A 6000-nucleotide genomic window follows, 5' to 3' on the forward strand; every position below is an offset into this window, starting at 1 on the left:
AAATTTGCATTTCTCTAAGGTGTGGATTTCCCAAGGTTTCTTTTTCCCTTCCTAAGGGTATATATACTGTATTTAACTCAAGTTCGTGCTAAGAATACTAACTTTCATTTTTTTCTTTAGTCCTTTTGTCTCTAGTTAGATATTCATCCCCTAAGCAAAACCAATCAGAATCCCTTTGTGATTGAAAAATAATAGATCTCCAAAGTCTTTTCAACTCAGGGCCTTTTGAGCTCTATTTTTGCCTAAGAAAAGCATGAATGCAGGTATCTTTAGATTTTTCTCTTTACTTATTCTTCAAAGTACTTCACTCCTCTAGGCAGTGCAGAAGTAAATCCACCCACAACTGAGTAACTCCATAGCCCTTCAACCTCATAGAGTTTAGATGACTCGTGCACTGCATATAAGCAAATGTTTCATACCTTGTTTTATGGGTGGGCTCTGATTAGGCGCTGTTGAATATTTTCAGTCCTTTTGGTTGAATTAGACATTTATTGAATCATTTTGGTTGTACTGTATATTCGTTAAAATAGACGAAGGTTTTATTTAGAGCATTATACCTATACTTCCAGTGCCTCACATTCCAGGTTGATGTTTGGTGTATCCACAGTTTTGGGACTCCTTAAAACTTTGCAGGGGCTGTCCTGTTTTTGCCATGCTTATTGCCATTTTAAGGCAGACATATTTACAATCACCTCCCAAACATAAGCTTCACGTTTCAAAGTTTCTGTTTAAAGTCAAAGGTGGTTCCCCATTTTGTGACTGCTTGGCCCTGCAGAGTGTTTGCTGTGGGCGTGTTGGGAATGGGGAAGTCTGGCTGGGGTGGGGTGGCTCTCTCCCAAGTACTCCTCCCTCCCGTTAACCCCTCCTGTAATCCTGGAACTGGGAGCCAAGACAAAGCACCAGACACTTCAATAAATCAAGTCTGATGTCCTGGGTAGGGGTTACCTGTCACATCTCATGGAGTTCTGTGGTAGTGGGCCACAGCAGAATCTTACTGACCTCACTCTCTGCAACTACAGACCCTATTATCAGCATGAGTATTTGACTGTGGCTTTTTTTTTTTTAATTCTGTGAGTCAAGGCTGTGCTTTCTAGAGTGCTAGATTTCAAAGGGCAGAAATTCTTCCTATCTTTGTAATTACCTTTGTAAAATGACAAGATAAGGGGCTTCCCTGGTGGCGCAGTGGTTGAGAATCTGCCTGCCAATGCAGGGGACACGGGTTCGAGCCCTGGTCTGAGAAGATCCCACATGCCGCGGAGCAACTGCGTCCGTGAGCCACAATTACTGAGCCTGCGCGTCTGGAACCTGTGCTCCACAAGAAGAGAGGCCGCGATAGTGAGAGGCCCGCGCACCGCGATGAAGAGTGGCCCCCACTTGCCGCAACTAGAGAAAGCCCTCGCACAGAAACGAAGACACAACACAGCCATAAAAAAAAAAAAAAAAAAAAATTAATAAATAAATTAATTAATTTAAAAAAACAAAAGGCAGAATTGTTATTAAAAAAAAATTACAAGATAAGCCCCAGAAGGTTCAAAAGCAGTTTATAAATAATTAGTTTGTGATAACAATGATGGCTTAATAATAAAGATAAGATGATCATATGAAGAATAGAAGTCATTTCAAGAAAACCATTTAATTTGTCACATGGAACTCTTAAACTGACATTTTTAGTTTATTTCTTTGTATTAGTAATAGTCACAATAATATTTCTCTGATAAAGTTATACTATGACATGAAGCTCAATTACTAGTGTTATAAATCCTGTGACTATTTTTTTAGGAAGAGTTGGCACTCAAACAGTGTACATGAAAATATGGTCGGTCTCTAAATGGGCAGAAAAATAACCAAGGCACTTTAACCCTTTGGCTTAAGATAGCAATAAAACCTTATCATAGCTGAGCAATTGTGTTTAGACAAAATATATAATAACAATATTTCTAAGCTGCAAGGAACTTAAGAATTTTGTTAGAAAATAGTCTCGTGCATCCTTGGAATTTTGTATACCATTTCTCAAACTTAACATGTTCAAAACTGAATTCCCACTTCATCTCACTCCTAACTTTTCCATTCATAGTACTTCCTTTCTCATTTTACAAAAACTCCATCCTTCTGGTCTCTCCGGACAAAATTCTTCAAGTCATCCTTGACTCTTCTCTTTCCTTCACACTGCTTATCTTCTTCCATCAAGAGATCCTGTTGGATTTATCTTGAAAGTATATTCTGAATCCCATCACTTCTATTGCAACCACCCTGATTTGAGGCACTCTTAGCTCTTATTTAGGTTTAATGAAATAGGCTCCTAACTGATTTCTCACATTCTTCCCTTGTTTTTCTTAAGTCTATTCTGAAAACAGCATTTAAAAAAATTCATCATACTACACTTATCTGCTCAAAATTCTATTATAACTTCCCATTCCACTCAGACTAAAAACTAACATCCTTTTAATGGCCTCTTAGAGGACTGTACGTAATCTGGTTCTCCTTGTGTCTGTGACTTTCTCTCCTACTTTTCTTCCCCTCACTTACCCATTCTATATACACCCCACTTAAGCCAATGAATAGGTCATACAGACAGAAAGTCAAGGAAACAGCAGCCTTAAATAAACTATTAGACCAGATGGATTTAATAGAATTGTACAGAACATCCCATCCAAATGCAGCAGAATGCACAGTCTTCTCAAATGCACATGGAACTTTCTCAAGAATAGGCCGTATATTGGGACATAAAACAAATCTCAATAAATTTAAGAAGATTGAAATCATATTAAGCATCTTTTCTGATCACAGTGGTATAAGACTAGAAATAAACTGCAAGAAAAAAATCACAAATATGTGAAGACTAAACAACATGTTACTGAACAACTATCGGGTCAATGAAGAAATTACAGGAGAAATCAAAAAATTACCTGAAGACAAATGAAAATGAATATGCAACATACCAAAATCTATGGGACACAGCAAAAGTGGGACTGAAAGGGAAGTTTATAGCAATAGAAGCTTACCTCAAGAAACAAGAAAAATTTCAAATAAATACCTAAAGGAACTAGAAAAATAAGAACTAATGAAGCCCAAGTCAGTAGAAGGAAGGAAATAATAAAGATCATAGAGGAAATAAATGAAATATAGACTAAGAAGACAGCAGAAAAGACCAATGAAACTAAGAACTGGTTCTTTGAAAAGATAAACAAAATTGACAAACTTTTAGCTAGACTCATGAAGAAAAAAAAAGGCTCTGATAAAATTAGAAATGAAAGCAAATAATAAGAGACTATTATGAATAGCTGTCTGCCAACAAATTGGACAACCTAGAAGAAATGAACAAATTCTTAGAGTCTTCCAACCTTCCAAGAATGAATCATGAAGAAATAGAAAATCTGAATAGATTGATAACTAGTACAGAGATTGAAACAGTAGTCAAATCAAAAAGCACCCAATAAAAGTCCAGGACCAGAGGTCTTCACAGATGAATTTTACCAAACATTCAAAGAAGATTTGAAACCTATCCTTCTCAAACTGTTTCAAAAAATTGAAAAGAAGAGAACACTCTTAACTCATTTATGAGGTCAACATCACCCTGATAATAAAACCAGAAAAAGACAACGCAAAAAAAGAAAAAGGCCAATATCTCTGATAAACAAAATATAAGCAAACCAAATAAAACAATACATTAAAAGGATAATACAACATGATCAAGTGGGATTCATTCCAGGGATGCAGAAGTGGTTCAACAACCACAAATCAATCATTGAGATACACTACATTAACAAAATGAAAGATAAAAACCATACGATCATCTCAATAGATGAATAAAAAGATTCAACACCAATTTATAATAAAATTTCTCAATAAAATGGGAAGGAACATACCTCGACATAATAAAGGTCATATATGACAAACCCACAACTAACATCATACTCAAATGGTGAAAAGCTGAAAGCATTCCCTCTAAAATCAGGAACAAGACGAGGATGTAAACTTTCACTACTCTTATTCAACATAGTATTGGAAGTCCTAGCCAGAGCAATTAGGCAAGAAAAGAAATAAAAGGAGTCCAAATTGGAAAGGAAGAAGTAAAAGTGTCACTATTTGCAGATGAAATGATTTAATACATAGAAAACCCTAAAGAGTCCACCAAAAACTATTAGAAATAATAAACAAATACAGAAATTTCAGGATACAAAATCAACATACAAAAATCTCTTGCATTTCTGTGCACTAACAATGAGCTAGCAGAAGGAGAAATTAAGAAAAAAATCCCATTTATAATCATAACAAAAAGAATAAAATACCTAGGAATAAATCTAACCAAGGAGGTGAAAGACCCGTACACTGAAAACTATAAGACATTCTTGAAAGAAATTGAAGAAGACAGAAATAAATGGAAAGATATTCCATGCTCATGAATTGGAACAATTAACATTGTTAAAATGTCCATATTACCTAAATCAATCTACAGATTCAATACAATCCCTATCAAAACCCCAAGGACATTTTTCACAGAAATAGAACAAAAAATTCTAAAATTTTTATGGAATCATTACAGAACCTGAATAGCCAAAGCACTCCTGAGGAAAAAAAAGAACAAAGCTGGAGGTATCACACCCCCAGATTTCAAACTATGTCACAAAGCTATAGTAATCAAAACAGCATGGCATTGGGAGAAAAACAGATACATAGATCAATGGAACAGAATTGAGAGCCTAGAAATAAACCCACACATATATGGACAATTAATTTATGACAAAAGAGCAAAGACAGTCCTTAAAGAAAAGACAGTGCTTCAATAAATGGTATTGGGAAAACTGGATAGCCACTTGCAAGAAAATGAAACTAGACCACTATCTCACACCATACACAAAAATCAACTCAAAATGGATTAAAGACTTGAATCTAAGACCTGAAACCATAAAGCTTCTAGAAGAAAACTTTGGCAACATGCTCTTGAACACCAGTCTTAGCAATATCTTTCTAGATATATCTCCTCAGGCAAGGGAAACAAAAGCAAAAATAAACAAATGGGACTACATCAAACTAAAAAGCTTTTGCACAGCAGAGAAAACCATCAACAACAAAAAAAGGACAATTAACTAAATGGGAGAAGATATTTGCAAACAATATATCAGATAAGGGGTTAATATCCAAAATATATAAAAACTCATACAACTCAACAACAACAAAAAGTACAACCCAATTTAAAAATGGGCAGAGACACTGAATAGATGTCTTCCCAAAGAAGACACAAGATGGCCAACAGACACATGAAAAGATTTTCAACATCACTAATCATCAGGGAAATGCAAATCAAAACCATAATGAGATAGCACCTCACCCCTGTTGGAATGACTACTGTCAAAAAGACAAGGATAGTAAGTGTTGGCAAGGATGTGGAGAAAAGGGAATTCTTGTGCACTGTTCATGGGAATGTAAATTGGTGCAGTCATTGTGGAGAACAGTATGGAGATTACTCAAAAAATTTAAGAAAAGACTACCATATGATCCAGTTATCCCACTTCCGGGTATTTATGCAAAGAATATAAAAGCACTAATTCAAAAAGATACATGCACCCCAAGGTTCACAGCAGCACTATTTACAATAGCCAAGATATGGAAACAAACTAAGCATCCATCAACAGATGAATGGATAAAGATGTGGTGTATATATACAATAGGATATTACTCAGCCATAAAAAAAGATGAAATCTTGCTATTTGTTACAACATGGATAGACCTTCCTCTGATGGAGGAAGACAAATACTGTATGATTTCACTCATATGTGGACTTAAACAAACAAACCAAAATAAATGAACAAACGAAAGCAAACAAAACATACACATAGATACAGAGAAGAGAATGGTGGTTACCAGAGGGGGAGGGGGGGCTAAATGGGTAAAGGGGGTCAACAGTATGGTGACAGATGGAAACTAAATTTATGGTAGTGAGCACACTGAAGGGTATACAGAAGTAGAAATATAATGTTGTACATATGAAACATATGATGT

This window comes from Eubalaena glacialis, chromosome 5 (genome assembly GCF_028564815.1).
Source record: "Eubalaena glacialis isolate mEubGla1 chromosome 5, mEubGla1.1.hap2.+ XY, whole genome shotgun sequence".
NCBI lineage: Eukaryota > Metazoa > Chordata > Mammalia > Artiodactyla > Balaenidae > Eubalaena > Eubalaena glacialis.